The sequence below is a fragment of the Danio rerio genome, chromosome 6 (genome assembly GCF_052040795.2).
Source record: "Danio rerio strain M-AB ecotype USA chromosome 6, GRCz13ab, whole genome shotgun sequence".
NCBI lineage: Eukaryota > Metazoa > Chordata > Actinopteri > Cypriniformes > Danionidae > Danio > Danio rerio.
Genome location: NC_141026.1, coordinates 28,121,694 through 28,138,849, shown reverse-complemented (window position 1 = coordinate 28,138,849; position 17,156 = coordinate 28,121,694). Strand labels below are relative to the sequence as shown.

General features: G+C 36.1%; 1 protein-coding gene and 1 long non-coding RNA gene across 3 annotated transcripts in view; one reads left to right on the top strand and one right to left on the bottom strand.

Moving 5' to 3' along the window:
- The window catches only part of kyat3.2 (kynurenine aminotransferase 3, tandem duplicate 2), an 808,585-nt gene that overhangs the window by 162,309 nt on the left and 629,120 nt on the right, over window positions 1-17,156 (bottom strand). The gene's annotated exons all lie outside the window — the stretch shown is intronic.
- LOC141386280 (uncharacterized) overlaps window positions 9,826-17,156 on the top strand; it is a 48,440-nt gene continuing 41,109 nt past the window's right edge. Inside the window, exons 1-2 of the long non-coding RNA XR_015944647.1 lie at window positions 9,826-10,014; window positions 15,009-15,181. This is a non-coding gene — a long non-coding RNA (uncharacterized LOC141386280). The remainder of the gene's footprint in view (window positions 10,015-15,008; window positions 15,182-17,156) is intronic.

Below are 17,156 nucleotides of genomic sequence, written 5' to 3'. Positions count from 1 at the left end.
TTAATATCCTGATTCCTGTGTCTTTACTGTTTGTTAGCCTAAATAACAACATCCTGAATAGCTGGGCCATCACATTTTAGGGTCTTCTTGAAACATTTCCATTGTTTTCTGCAATTTTTTTTTCAATGTTCTACAGAACAAACTATTATGTTTAGAATGTGTTTAGAATGTTCCCACTGTTAAACAGAAATTGGGGGAAAAATAAACAGGGGGCTAATAATTGAATAAATCTATCTATCTATATATATATATATATATATATATATATATATATATATATATATATATATATATATATATATATATATATATATACACAAACAGAATGTGTGTAAGATTTGTTTTTAAATAAATAAAAGGTCTTAAAATTTTAAACAACTTATCTTAAAATTATATTTTTTATCTTATACAAAAAAAACTTTCTATGATGTAAAAAAGTTGTCATTTAATAAGAATATGTCAATAACTTAATTCTGACAAAAATGTCTGATAGAACTTAGAGAATAGAGAATTATTAGCCCCATTGGATTTTATATTTATTTTTTTATTTTTTTTAAGATTTCCCAAATTATTTTTAACAGAGCAATGAAATTTTCACAGTATGTCTGATATAATTTTTCTTCTGGAGAAAGCCCTATTTGTTTTATTTCAGCTAGAATAAAAACAGATTTAATTTTTTTTATGAACCATTTTAAGGACAAAATTATTAGCCCCTTTAAGCAATTTTTTTATTGATAGTCTACAGAACAAACTATCATTATACAACAACTTGCCTAATTACATTTACCTACCTAGTTAACCTAATTAAGCCTTTAAATGTCACTTTAAGCTGTATAGAAGTGTCTTAGAAAATATCTAGTGAAATATTATTCACTGTCATTAAGGTAAAGATAAAATAAACCAGTTCTTAAAATTAAAACTATTATGTTTAGAAATGTGTTAAACAAATCTTTTATACATCTAACAGTAATTAAGGGAAAAAATAAACAGGGGGAGGGGGGTGGTAATAATTCAAGGGGGCTAATAATTCTGACTTCAAATATATATATATATATATATATATATATATATATATATATATATATATATATATATATATATATATATATATATATATATATATATATATATATATAGGGCTTTTTGCTCCTTTAGAAAAAAAATAAATTAATGAAACAACGTAAAAAAGCTTTAAAAGTATTCTGTTTATTGCACCTTATCAATTTGTGTCTGTAGATTTCAACTGCAATACAATTTTAAAGCCAGTCTCCCATAATAAGTCTTTCCTTTCACCTGCACCAAGATATTCATTACATTATCAACACTGATACATCAGTTTTATTTATTCATTCATTCATTTTTCTTCGGCTTAGTCCTTTTACAGTATTTATCAGGAGTCACCACAGTGGAATTAACCACCAACTTATGCAGCATATGTCTTACACAGCAGATGCCCTTCCAGCTGCAACCCATCACTAGGAAACAACCATGCACTCTCATTCACACACATACACTATGGACAATTTATAGCTTAACAATTCACCCATACTGGAAACTAAAGCACCTGGAGGAAACCCACATGAACACAGGGAGAACATGTAAACTCCACACGGAAATGCCAACTGACCCAGCCGAGGTTTCTACCAGGAACCTTCTTGCTGTAAGGCAACAGCGGTATGCACTACGCCACCGAACCACCCCAGTTTTAATTATATTTACGTTTTGAAGGATTTTACAGAGAGATTGAGATGTTCATACTGTACATAATTTGCCTGAATATACGTTTTATTCTGAGAAAGAGAGAGAGAGAAAGAGAGAGAGAGAGAGAGAGTTTTATTCACAGTATTTTCTGAATCATAGAGTGATAAAAACAGATTCCCAGATCCCCTCTGTTGATACCTTTAACTCTAATATGTCAAAAGAAATGTATGTGAGTGTGTTCATCAATCAGATCCCCACTGAAAGAAGTAAATGCACTGATGTTTCAGATTTTTTTTCCCTTTGTGAACACCTCTCACTGTAGTTCAATGAAAGAAAGGCCCAGGCTGAGAAACCTAGTATGAAAGCCTCAGTATCAGGCCTGATGTGGAGCACATTCACCCAGAAACTCTTCATTTGCCGCTGCCTACTAATTTTACCAATTAGCAAACACCACCCAGAAAATTAAAATATCAAGCAGCTGCCGGATCACATAGCAGTTGTAGTAGAATTAGAGGAGCTAATTTGAGCAACGAATAAGGGACGTAACCAATTTGTTAAACAAATGTTTATCGTTTTAAATAGCTTAACTCATTGCAAATGAGGAACATTTTATGAATTATTTGTGCTCTGAAGCAAAAAAAAAAAAAAAAATGGAATAAAGTGTGGCTGACCAGGATGGCATCTTTCTTCTAAGTTATTATAAGAGAGGAGGGATGAGGCCAAAACCCCTGAACAGAGGGCTGAACCTGCCATAAGAACAGCAAAAGGTCACCAAATGCTTTCATTAATCAGCCAAAGTTCACCTAGATGTCGAAAAAGACCCCTTGTTAGAAATTCTGCAAGCCTTCTTGTCTCTCTGAGGGCACTAGAGGATTTTATAACAGCAATTCAACTCCCAGTTCAGGGCACTGGTTCCCCATTAAAAGCAGAAAGATTAATACATTTACGTTTTTATTTTATTTCTATATTATTTTAATTTTATATACAGTCTGAATGTATTGATACATACTAAATTAGTAACAATAATATTTGTTCTTGTTTGAACTTTTTGCTTATGATAGGTATGGAGCTGAGACATAGGCCTCTATTTTGACAATCCATGCGCAAAGTGCAATGCGCAGGGCGCAAACGCATTCAGGGCATGTCAGAATCCATTTTTGCAAATATAATAATGGAAAAATCGCATGTTATGCTTATATAAAACAAATATTAATATGCATATAATAAATAATATTGATAATAATAACATTATACAAAAGCATATTGTCACGAATAAACTGAAAAGGCCCCCAGAGATGAAGAAGGCATAAATGTAAGGTTTTTAAAATTATGTAGGCTAGAAAATAATATGTTTTTGTAATATTTAATCCTTTATATTTATATCCTATATATATCCTTATTAACTTACATATAAACAATTGTCATACTCCACAACTATTATATATAAATATATATAATTCAGCTGGTGAGTGCAATCAGGCTAGATGTGTGAGCAGGCGTGAGTGTCTGGGAGAAATGCATGTATGAAAATGTAGTCCTGGGAAATGCGGAAAGGTAGTCCATAGAGTTCGTGTGATAACCAGCGATCTCTGAGAGCGATCGCTGGTTATGTGACAGTTGCGTTGGTCTGAAAATAGCAACAAATTGTGCCAAACACGTCTTACGTGTTGGGTGTAGGATAGGGCCCTATGTGTGTGTGCACATATGCTCAAGTAGTCTGCTATTGTCTGTTTTATAAGCCTCCTCAAAATGCACAAGATGCACAGAATTCTTGCTGTGAGGCGATTGTGCTACCCACTGCCCTTCCAATAGTTAATGTCAAGTATTTACTAACATGAACAGAATTTATTCATGTTTGTCAAAGTTAATGAAAACAAAGTCATTAAGTGTTATTAACTCACAGTTAATCACATTTAATCATCTATTATTGAATGCCATACAAGTATTGTGCACTCTTAGTTTGTGTTAGTAAATATATTAACTAATGAAACCCTATTTTAAAGTGTGACCTCCGATTTTTGTAAATCCCCTGAACTTAACTGTCACTGTGTGAAACACAGATCTTTCAAACATGTATAAGAAAAGGGAAACTGAGAGAAATAGGCTCAAGAAATGTTACAGGCCATACTCATGGACATATATTACCCATGTAAGTGCCATATCTCAAGTGACTATCAGCACAAATCTTAACTGTTCATCCTAAGATTCTGGAGATGCTAAAAGTGAAAGTGCTAAATGCTAGAGAAAATATACGTGAGAGAGTATTTAAGATCATCTAGCACTTTAATTCTCTGCTTCAACAAGCAAATTAACAAGGCGTTATTTTAACCAGCTTTTTCAAGCTTACATAAAAAGCAAGACTGGAGAAAAGGAAAGATAAAAGGAGAGGGAGAAAAAAAAAGAATCTCTTTACCTATTAATAAAGCATTTGAAATCAGTTCTTTGGATTTCTTTCTAAATCTCTGCCACTGAGAGAATGTGTTAGCAATGACTAATGTTTCACATTGTTAAATATATCTATTAATGATTTTTTTCTAGGAGGCTTTGAAGTTGAGACCATTAAAGAGCTGTAAATCACCAAACTGTCTGCCCAAGAGGCTGCATGAGTTTCCTTATCTTTGCAATTACATGAAGGGGAGTGGGATCTGCTTAGGATCTATCTGTCCATTCCCATCTCATCCCACACACACACACACCTCTTAGTCTTCGACCTGTAACTTAAATTCATTTCTTGTTGGATGCCAAAATTTGACCCTGCCTGAATTCCTAAACCCATAATGATTTTTTTTAGTGATTAGTAAAATGGTGATATCCTGGAAAGTACCATCTCATTCTTGTAAATTCTTGGCATTATTAGGTGAAATCAAACATTGAAATCAAACAAAAATAATCAGAAAAGATAAAACTAACTATAGCAACAGTACTTGTTCTGTCCTTAAAGGGGTTGTCCACACTGTATTTTTAAATCCTGGTTTAGTTTATAAGATGCAAAGCAATGTGTGTTCATGCTTCATTTGTAGAAAATACACTATTTTTATATCATTGCTACAACATAACATTAATGCTAGAAACAGACCACGTAGTTGATCAATTTTAACAAATAAAAATGTTTATATAGGTTGTGGCTCACAACCCATAGCTTCTTCAGTTGGAGGAGTTTTTAGCTGAATCCAGCACTAAACTGGGAGAGATTCTGGAGGCTGTCCTTTGTCAAATGCTTGTTAAATATTTTTATAATTCTCTGGAAAATAATTATAAGTCTAAGCACTTCTCTTTGTCGTGTCCTTTGGAAGCCTAAATGCAGAAATGAAGGATGCTCTTTGGAAATAGTAGCCTTTGGATGGCATTTTAGCTTTCTCTGCTAAAACATTACAGAGCCTTTGGCCATGCCTTATTGCTGAGCAGGGTGTATGCGCATGGTGAATGCACATACCCTGAAGCATTTGTGATCTCACTAGCCTATATGTACATTTTTGTAGTCCCCAAACTTTGTTTGCTGTAGGCTTTGCTAAGCTAAATCTGGAAAAGCCAATGTTTCCTGTTGCACTGAACTTTGAGAATATTACATTCAGAGATATTGTTTATGTTTACACAGCTACATTACACATTTGTAACTTACTCATTTGTAAGTCGCTTTGGATAAAAGCGTCTGCTAAATGACTAAATGTAAATGTAAATGTACACATCAACTAAAGTTTAAAATATAATATCATAGTGGACCACCCCTTTAAAAGCTACTCCTCATTTGATTACCACAGTCTCTGGTCTTGCTGCGTCACAAATACCAGTATTTTAAAGTCGGCATAAAATGGAAGTTTATAATTCAATTGAAAATATTTATGAAATGAGAAGAAAAAAAAGTTGGCAGGTTCATGATTTTGTCCTTTGGGAAACAATTGGATCACTGAAAGAAGGAGTTGCTTTCAAAATAGAGGAAGATTTGATTGGCAGTTTACACTCAGTTGTGGAGGATAACTGTGCACCGTTGGCACCCTCCGGTGCAGAATGTTTTCAGATACTCAGTGGCAACAAGACAGACACAATTGAATCAGATTTATTTAAACCACTGCCTCCTGCAAAGGCAGGGCAGAAACTAGACACACACTGAGAGCCCCGCCCTAAAAGCATTCCATGTCACCAGATTTAAAGAAAAGTCATTTCAAGAGTGGAGATAAGGTTATGGTGTTTGATTAAAGATTATGAGGGCAAATACATGTTTACATAAATAATGGAGTGCACAGATGTAGGGCCCTATCATACACCCGGCGCAATGCGGAGCATTGTTGTTTGCTAGTTTCAGCTCAGCGCAAGAGTTTTTTTGACGTTTTGCAGCAAGTTGTTTAAATAGAAAAAGCATTTGCGCTCATATGTGCAGCCATAGGCCTTCTGGTATAAAAAAGGAGGTGTGTTAAGGTGCATTGCTTGCGCATTGCTATTTAGAGGAACTATAATAGACTGTACAATAGACCAGATCAAAGCAGGTCTATAGTCCAACGCAGAGTGCGTTAGTTGTGCGCTTCGCTTAAACTTTGATTAATACACACAGGTTGTAAAGCAATACGCAAACATCTTTACAAATGAAAAATAATTTATTAAAATATGACAAAAAAAATATTATTTTCTAGCCTAAATAGTTTATTCAGGAAAATTAGCTTTTGTATAATGTTATTATTATTATTAGTTTTATTTATCATAAGCATATTTATATTTGTTTTATTAAAAACAAGCTTAGATTAGTCCACCTGTCAGGTTTTAGACCATATGGGGCATAGCATGTGTATTCGGATTTGACCACACTTCGCTTTTATTGTTCCTTTATTTATTTGCTGAAAATTAGAACTGAATTTAAAAATAGTTTTGAAACAAATCTTTACACTTAACAAACAAAATTAATTATTTATAGGCTAATTGATGTCTGCGTGTACAACATGTTTCCCTATCCACAAGAGTGAAAGTGAAAGTAAAGAATGTGGAGGCTCATCTCAGCTTGCACTGTAGATGCTCTTTTTAACTGTTTTCTCTCTAGTGAAGCATTCCGTTTTCCTACTTAAAATTTCTGCCATGTAAAAAGCAAATGTGCAATGGCACAATGCAGCTGACTCTTAAAGGGAATGGAAGATGAGACTTTGATTGGTTTTATACTCAAAACACACCTATAACTCATTAAGAGAATAAACTCAACCCTGTAAGACCATGCGCCATGTCGCAAAGCAGATTTTTCTGTCCTTTAAATAGCAAAAGTGGGTTCAGACACACCCTTAATGCTTTTGCGCCCTACGCTTTGGACTTTGCGACTGGATCATCAAATTAGAGCCCATAGAGTTAATTTTGATATTATGCAGCTTTATCCATTGATTCATTTTCTTTTTGACTTAGTCCCTTTATTAATCTGGGGTCGCCACAGTGGAATAAAGCGCAAACTTATCCAGCATATGTTTTACGCAGGGGATGCCCTTCCAGCCGCAACCCAACACTGGGACACACTCATACATGCATGCATTCACACACATACTATGGCCAATTTAGCTTATTTAATTCACTTATAGTGCATGTCTTTGGATTGTGGGGGAAACCAAAGCACCTGGAGGAAACCCACGGGGTTGAACATGCGCACAGAAATGCCAACTGACCCAGCTGGGGCTCAAACCAGCAACCTTCTTGCTGTGCCACCTTCTTAAAGCTATTTTTTTAAAAATAGTAATTTTTTGGCCATCAAATATTAGGCATGATATTGTAGATTAAGACTGTCAAAATTATTCCAGCTATCTTTGGGAATTTATTAGTATCATCTGCCAAATTATGCCAGATTCATTAGTATAGGTTAGGGATGGGATTAGATGTGGTTTAGGCTAGAAAATGTGGTTGAAATTAGGCAATCAGGTAGAGAATTTAATGATCGCTTTAATAGTGGTTACCTTTTTTCTTTTCACTTTGAAAATATCTGTAACCAATTTCATGCTGTATCAAAACAAATCTAATCAATTGATGGTGGTGTGGAGAACCCCTCTCAAACTATTGTAAAGCACTTTGGGTGTATGGCCATACACAATGCACTATATAAATGCACAATACATTACTACCAAACAAAGAAAAACATTTTCCATGCATTATTCAGACTGCTCTTCCTGCTTAGTAACACAAATCAAAACAGGGAATGTTGGAACAAATACTGTATCTACACATTCACTCATTCTGCCTTGATAATAGATAATATGAGCTAAGTATAATGTATGACAGTGACCATAGTGAGATATGAGCTATATAGGAGACATGTCTTGTATGTACATAAAGGGCTTATACAGTATGTGGATATAAAGAAGCAATACAGGAGACCTATATGGCCTGTATATGCACATTTATTTATGTACATGCATTATCATATATGTGTATATATACTGCATATAGGTTTAATAAACGCCCATATATCCTCATATAGGTTCTTTCTATCTGGGTTTGATTGAAATTCTATCGGAAATGAAAGACATGACCTTTTTTTTTGTAGATTTTGCAAAATTTATAAATTCCTTTAGCAGAACATTAGGACTACAGCTAACATTCACACTGAATGAAAGCAGCATCTGAAAGCAGAAAACAGACCCTGGATAATACAATAAATACACCAATTTAAAATATTCTGTTATTGTGCTACTTACATCAGCAAGCAGAACTGTAAAAGAGTAGCTGTTTTCAAACCTATTTTCCATGAACCCTCCCTCAACTCTCATTGGTTGACAATCAGAGCTTCCCACCTTAAACCTAGAGTTGCTATTGGACATGTTCAGATGCTACACCAAACATCTGCCTCTGCTTATTAAAGGCAGAAGAAATAAAATAATATCAAACAAGCAAATAAAAGAAAAATCAGGTAATTTAGTCTCTTGAACTAACATAGTCTTAAGTATCATCTCGGACTGATTGTCCGTCTTGTCTGAGTTACCAAGCCGCTTTTAATTCAGAGGGATGTAGCTGAGGGTGATGGATGTTCGCTGAGTGTGCACTAAAGCAAGAGACCATCATTAGGCAGAAAACAGAGCCTTAACCACAGCCTCTCTGTCTGGCATTTCTTCCCTTTCACTCCTCCTGACCTTTACATATAATTAAACATGTAGTTCAAGCAGCCTCAAATGGACCCCAAAGAGGTTTCTCTTTTGCCTGTGGCTTATCCCCTTAGAGCTTGCGCTTCTATATTTATTTTCTTCCTCGAGTGTCAGCTCTCCTGGAAAACAGCCGTAACTGTTTCAGAAGGCCGGCGCGTGAGCTGGAAGCCATAAAGCAGGATTGTTTAGGTGCACAAAGGCAGATTGCAGCCTCTCTCTTGTCATGAACGCAGTCATAAATATATGCATGCCTCTAATTAGCCACTGTGTCATAGAGAGGCTGGCGATGCCGCCGGTTGTGGGAGGAGAGGAGACGAGGGGGAGGTAGAATTAGCAAGTGGCTCAGGTTGGAGCTTCCATGCCGGGGTTCGTGAGGTGGCGCTGGCCCTGGGTGGAGCGGGATGGCCTTTGAGCAGATGCTACTCCTGGTGTCAACTGGCTGGGCTCTGATCGGCAGCCTTCTGTTAGTTAATCTATTAAGCTCTGTCTCGCTGGGGCCTGCTGGGCACAGAATCTACAGGGTCTATCTTAAAAAAATAGTAATTAGCAAATTTCACAAGGAGACATGAGAGTGTTGTGTGACAGGTTTTGAATACTATTTGACTGACACAAACATTCTGTTATGCTATTTTAAGTTCTGCTCAATTTTTGAAGACAAAATAATGCTGATTTAGTATGCAGTTAATAAAAAAAGACACTGAAAGGTTAAACAAAATTGCTTAATGAGGTTTTCTTTTATTTATTTAATTAAGCTGTTTGTTTTGTTATTACATAAACATATCTGTTACACTCAATGATAACGGACCAATTCATGAATTTTTTTAATAGTCTTATAAGCAAAGTAGACACAGATTTAATATGCTCTGTATGTTCATAAATAAAGTCACTTTTTGTCAAATGAATCTGATACAGACAACCCAAGCTCATTCTGAAAACGTAGTCCCGTGGGCATTTCTGGAGATAGTGGAATACGTCCCGGGAGGTACGTACGGCTGCATTTATTTTTTTCAAGCGAAAGCTACGGGGCGGTGTGAAGCTGTTCCCTTTCGCGTTTGCCGGCTGGCCGGCCGACCGCTTACCTCCTTGTGGAGGGCTTCCCCGCTGCAACCCGTTTTTCCACTCAGCTCACTGTGTACGTCGGCAGGCTTGAGATGCAGAGAGGAGTTGACCACGGCGATCGGTTTCGAGTCCGGGGAAGAGCGATTCCAGCAATCAGGTAAGACAAAAACAGAATCCCAAAAATTAAGTGAATGAGTTTCATAACAGGGTGAGAACGCGGTGAAATCCGAAAACGCGGTAGAAAAAAAAAATCTGGGCTTTTCTTTTTTTGGACGGTTTTTGTAAACTGTTCCTCGGGTTTAGGCAAGCGAGCGAGCGGGCGGGTCAATCGGTATAATTGGTTGGGTTCAGGGAAGGGGGAGGGCGGGTCAGCCGATTGGCCGGTCGCTCAGTCAATCATCCGGTCAGTCGGACAGCGGCCTCTGGTGGGTTCACGCGAAAACAGCGCAGACGCGAACTGCACTCGCGAGAGGCGTTTGAGATGCGAAAAAGCGCACAACAGCGGCCTCTCGCGGATTGGCAAAAACACAAACTGCAGCCGTACTTACCTGTCGAGACGTGTTCCGCAGTCTCCAGAAATGTCCGCAGGACTACGTTTCCACAATGAGCCTGGGTTGGATACAGAACTAGAAAGAATGTCTTATCTTCGATTTATAACATAATGTATTAATGTAATACCAAGTCATATAAATAAGACATAAGAAAAAAGTCATTTCAATGACATTGGTATATATACAGTATATTGGGTAATAGATGTGTGATATTCTGGAAGTAACAGCACTCGTCCAGCCTTTACACCATTCAACCTTGTGTATTACTCTGCCCACATACAGCAACAAGCACAGAGGACACTCTACAGTTTGACAAATATTCCTGCTATCGGAGAAACATAATGTACTTTTAAGACTTTGATTAGTCAACAATGTAGTTATTTAGATTGCAACTATGCAGTTTGTTTATAAAAATAGTGCCTATTTTAAAATATTTCTGAGAGACACCATGTCTGCGGCCATTAGCCTGTCATTGAACAGACCAAAGAGGGGTGATTTTGTTCATCCACAAGATGACAACAGAGACAGCATAATAAGTCCTTACAGGAGAGGAAAACTTCAGCGTAATTTAAACTACAGCTGATCAAATCATTATAAAACTGGTAAGTGACTTTCTAAGACGATGGTTTGTTCTGTAGACTAGAGAAAAAAAAGAAAAAAGAAAAAAAAAATATATATATATATATATAGCCTAAAGGGGTTAATAATAATAAACACATTAATAATTCTGACATAAAAAAATTAAATAAAATATATATATATTTATATATAATAAACTGCTTTTATTATAGCCAACATAAAACAATTAAGACTTTCAGCAGAAGAAAAAAATATTATCAGACATACTGTGAAAATTTCCTCGCTCTGTTGAACATTATTTGGGAAATAAAAAAATAAAAAAATCAAAGGGGGGCTAATTCTGACATCAACTATATATATATATATATATATATATATATATATATATATATATATATATATATATATATATATATATATATATATATATATATACATATATATATATATATATCGGGTTAAGGGCTGCATGATTGCTGTGTGTCTAGAGCGCCAGTTCAGCTTGCTCCGGCCCTGCGTGTGTTTACATGCAAAGAAATTTGGATAAGACCAAGTACGCGCTTTTAGAAGGAAAGTTTCAGTATAAAACAATTAATGTCACATCACAAGGCTATCCAGCGTTTCCTCCAGAGTTTCGTGCAATTTTGGGTGTTTAATTTTTAATCTGTAGACTTTAACTGCAGTTCAGCAGTTCACTCTCATTCAGCATATTTTCATTCAGAATGTTTTAATTGAATTTGTTACCTCATGGCGAACGGAAAGAAAAACCTTCACATTTCAGGACTCACGTGATCCTTTAAGGTAATCAAAAATCGCTGCTTACATGGTAAACTCTTAATCAGTATTATCTTAATCATAAAAGCGGAGAATTGGTGTCTATGTAAATGTACTGTAGTGAAAGACAGTCAAAGACAGCCCTATTCTCTACCTTTAAGCTACTTCCATGAGCCTTCATAAGTTTGACGTGTTTTCCCCAACACACAGAACTTTTAGTTTAACAAAATCATGCGTGTTGATGAATCTGAAGGGATCCCTCGCTCACCGGGTCCACTTAAATGCGTGTGTTGTGTGTGTGTGTGTGTGTGTTTGTGTGTTTGTGTGTTTGTAGTCCACTTAGAATCCAACATGGAAAGCATTTTTGTTTGTTATTGGAATTGATTGTTTTGAAATTCAAATGGCACTTAAATGCCTGTGTTTTTATTTCGGTAATAAATACGGCGTTTCGTGATTGATCATGATTAATTACAAAAAAGTGTGATTAATTATAAAGGTTTTTTTTAAAAAGCCATTTTTTATTGTAATTGCAATGTGTGTTCATTTATTTATTTAGAAAGGATCAAGCTGTTTAAAACAATTCTCTGCATTTATCAAAAATCTGCTAGATGATGTCTGTGTGAGCTGTGGTTATTGCTACTGCATAGACAACACACCTTATAAAAATATTTATATGACTACACAAAAGCAAGCATTTAATGATAAAAAAGTTTTCTGAACTTATCCATTATTGACTAATTACAGCTTTCGAAATTATACACAATAAAACAAGTTCACAAGTGATATTTACCATTTTCATCAGTTGTATATTTAATCTTAGGGACTGACAAAATTATTACTCATGCTAGTGAGAATTAATTTCTGTAATTTCTGTAAATAAATTGCTTTTCATGTAACAAATAATGTTTTACTCTATTCAGATTATATCAGCTTTTTAAATGTTGATATAATATTGAACATGAAGCAACAAAAAGAGTCAATGAATCACTATGAAAAAAAAAACACCCTTGGAAACGAGTATGAATCACTGTTTTCCAAGACTGCAACCTTTTATAATGCAACCTTGAAAATAAGTTATGATAGTTTTAATAAAATCTGACAGTTTTAATAAAAATCTACCCTAGGGACAAAGCGCCTGTAGTTGCAGAAACACCCATGTACTAAATTACAGAAACACCTACATTGATATTTATATGTAAAAGGATGTTATATAATTAATTCAGTGTTCAGTTGCACCTTGATGGTGTAACAGCTAAAATATGACATTGATGAAACCGAGGATAAGCGTTCAAGCATATATACTGTCAAGCATAACATACCACAGGTGTTAATTCAGCATAAGTTGCCTTAAATTTCCATCACAATAAGAGAAAGCGAAAGAAAGGCAGCAGTGCTGTTGGGTCTCCATCTTTTTCATGGCTTTATGCCAAATCACAACTCAATCTCATCATCCTCACCTCACAGCAAACTACACGGCCAACACTTACATTAATGACAGGCAATTACAATGATTAACAAACATCTCATTTGCAGAAATAGTCTAAAACTTGTGATTAAATGTGAAAATGTTGCTGATTATAATTTAGATTTTCCCGTATTAGAGGGGAAATAAAAATCACTGGTTATGGATATGAGTGGACGACAGTCATTAACTACGTTAGCCATTAATTGGGATCATCTGATGGCCCGAGTGAGGTTAGTGAGGTCACCTTTTTTTCAGATGAAATTATAAAGTGCTTCCCCTTTAATCAAATGAGACATAACACATACTGCCCATGCCTCGTGGCAACAGGGTTTATTTATAGTCCCCAAAACCCAAATGACCAGTTGGTTTAATTTAATAGCAGCCAACAGGATTATACACAGAAACAAATTACCTAAGTGGTGCTATCGGGCAACCGAAATCTTTAACAATAATGGAAACCATGGACATGATGTCTGGCTGTATTATTTCATTACCGCACTTGGCCTCTGCATCTGGTGGGCGGTTACAAAACGGACATGATGTGTAGCACAACATGCAGTCGTTGGCCCAGAGGGACAAATGCTTCTTCCAGGAAGCAAACACAGGCCCAATGCCCTCTGTGTTCACATGAGGATCCTCAATTAGCCAGTCAGATTGTGGATCCCAATGGGGGGTGGGTGTGAGGGTGGACATTCAGACCCCCCTAAGGGACTCCAGGCGTCTGTTTGTTGGCAGCTTCTGCCTCACATGTTGAGGAATTTGCTGCCTCTTGGTTCTCCAACACCAAAAGTTTTCAAAAGCACACAAATAAAACTATGTTAGCTCTAATCATTTGAAAAACATATTGGTTTGGTCTTTTGTCCACACCAAGATTGCCTTTTTCACACTCTTCTAAGTGGATAAATTTAAAAACACTTGTTGTTGTACTATTTGAATGTTTTTTTTGAAAATCAAGAGCATGTTGTATCAGTAGATTTCTATGTTTATGTAACAGATTTTTCAGATTTTCAGTCATGATTGGCTGAGAAGTTTGTTTTAGACTTATGAGATATTCTAATCATTCTAATCATTTAGAAGTGTCATGGTGAAGTACTTTCACTAAAGATAATACTGCATTTGTGTCATGGATTGTAGTTTTAAATAATAATTCAAATGTTTAGTTATTTATAGTATTTAATTATTCACCACCATGGTGTTTCAATTTAGATCGTTTTTGTTTTCGAAATTCTAGGGGAAATTAAGACATTTTAAATAAAATTGGGAGCTCTCACTTTTAGTTTGGTTTGACACTTGGTTTAGCTGTAAACATACAATGCACTAAGAACTCATTTAGTGTGCCAAAAATCTGAAATCTTGAAAAATTAGGATATGAATTTTTGTGGCTGTTGCTAGAAGGAATGCAGTCATGGTTGGATATTAACACAAATTATTGCTTCTTATTTACGTCTACAGCTACCTAAACTTCATTATCACAGTAATGCAAAAACAGTTCCTTTTTAAATTAGTCATTAAATTGTATTTTATTAATGTCTACCCCAACCCTAAACCCAAACATTACAATAATGTACTGTAAACCAGTACAAAGTAAAAGATGCTACATTGATGCAGATATGTGCAATCTAGACTTTACGGAATTTACTACTGGCAATACGACGCTTTTGTGTTGTGCTACTGCCCCTAGTGGTAATATGTCATACTGCCTGAAGTAAATGCACAACCTGACCTGATGTGCGAAGCCATTGGCGAACAAAGTAATTTTTTTTCCCATTTTTTTTTTTTCAGACTCACAAAAGTGACCTTGGAACTTCGAATAGTCACATGGTTTGTTTTTGGTTACATTTCTGGACATCTCTGGAATCCTGCTGTCTATGGAAGATAGAGCTCTCAAATTTCATCTAAAATATCTTAATCTGTTCTCCAAAGATAACGTTCACAAGGGATTTAAAGACATGAGGGTGAGTAATTAATAACAGAATTTTCTGTTTTGGATTAACTAACCCTTAAGCAAAATTAAATGTAAAAAAAAAAAAAAAAAAAAAAAAAAACATGGAAAAGAAAGACATTTGTACCTTATCCCTAACTGTGAAGTGTCATCAGGGAATTCTGGGAATGTAAATGTATGGTTTTGTTACCCTAGTGTATTAATCTACAACATTATCCCACATGATCAGAGCAGTTTCTTCAGCTAAGAACAGGTAGTGATACCACACGACCAGAGAGAGAAAGCGGAGACGAGATTAAACATACCTTTCAGAGGGCGCCGCCCAGACATCCATGACTGCATTTAATAACGTTTAATCTGAAAACTGCGTGTGTGTCATTACCCGAGCAAGCGATCGCAGGTCTTAGAGTGTGGTCAGCGGGTCGGGGTGGGGGGAGAGAAAGGGGCTCCTCTCACTCAAGCGATTCTGCAGCATTTAATCAGATATCGGCAAGTGGGCCTTCAACCGACACGGAATGCTAATAGACGCAGCTCTAAATTATTTTCCTCTTTAAAAGAGTTGTGCTCGTGACATGTTGTTTTTATCAAGGAATGCAATTATACTTCAGCCTTAATATCTCAGCGCTTGTCACAGCCCGGCAATGCTTGCCAACTGCAATCAGAAATAACTCTGTCCCTTCAACTTAATGAATAACAAGTACTAGGCCATAAACTTGTAGTCATCCTCTATCCAATCACATTGTCTTGAGTAATTAAAATGATTAGCTTAATTAGCTTAATTAACTAAATTTGACTACAGGACATGGCCATATGGTGGAGCAAAACAAAGATGGGAGCTAATTAAAGTTAAAATAATGCAGGTTTTAATTAACTCAACCCTTAGGCATCAACATTTTCAAATTTATCCAAGCTGATAATTAAAAAGTCCTCTTGCCCAAGCAACATTTCTTCTCTGAGCTAATTAAATCTGGAAATGAATTAGCAACATGACGCTCCAAATATTAATTCCTGCTAGAAGATGACTTCACTTTCTAATGAAATTAATTAGGTGCACTGGACTTTCAATCCGACTCAGGCTGTGTCCATGAGCGCAGACCCCATGTAATCAAGTGCTGGGCTACGGGCCTCGGGGCAGACATTTACAATTGTAATGAACACTCTTTAACTGTGTGCCTCTCTTAATATACCAAATGAACATGTAGATCTATTTATGCCAAGGGCGTCCTCGTGTTGTGCCAGAGCGGTGGTAGCAGTTAGTTAAAATAGCTTTTTTAAAAAGCCCTTTTTCTTTTTCCTCTCGTAGTTGCGAACGGCATCAGATGTGCGGCGAGTTTGCTTCTGTCACATCTGCGTCTACAAGAGACTCGTTGAATGCTAAAACACACAACACAGCATTTCATAAAATCTCCTTCATCTGCCTGTCGTTTCTGCACTCTCTCTCGATTTATATACTTGAGCGTATCTGTAAAACAAACTTCATTAGCTCACCAATAAACAAGCTAATTAAACACAATGTGTTGTTCTCGTTGAAAAAAAAAAAAATATATATATATATATAAATAAAATGAAACGGGAAGAAGCCATCAAGCTCGAGACGTCTCCTTCGGAAGGGCATCATCAAATGCAAATGCTCCTGTTTGCGAAGGGGTGACTTTTACAAGCGCGGGCATGAATAAACTATTTGATGGCGCCATATTCCAGTGCAAGACATCAGCTGCTCATGGTTTCTTACCTCTTTCGTGGCTTCAGACCCCAGATTTGCATAGATACAATCTCCAGATTCAAATTACAATTTAGACTCATTCCGGAAAGCCGTCACTGTATCTGGCATTGCTTATCTCTGCGCCGAGGCTCCGAGAGGACAAAGTGGATGTCTCTCAAGGATTCCTTTGAATTTATCACCCTTTTTTGAGTGTTGTTTTATTACATTTGCCATCAGTTGAACCGTGAATCAATTTAGCGACACAATGCGCACACCCAGCTGCTAA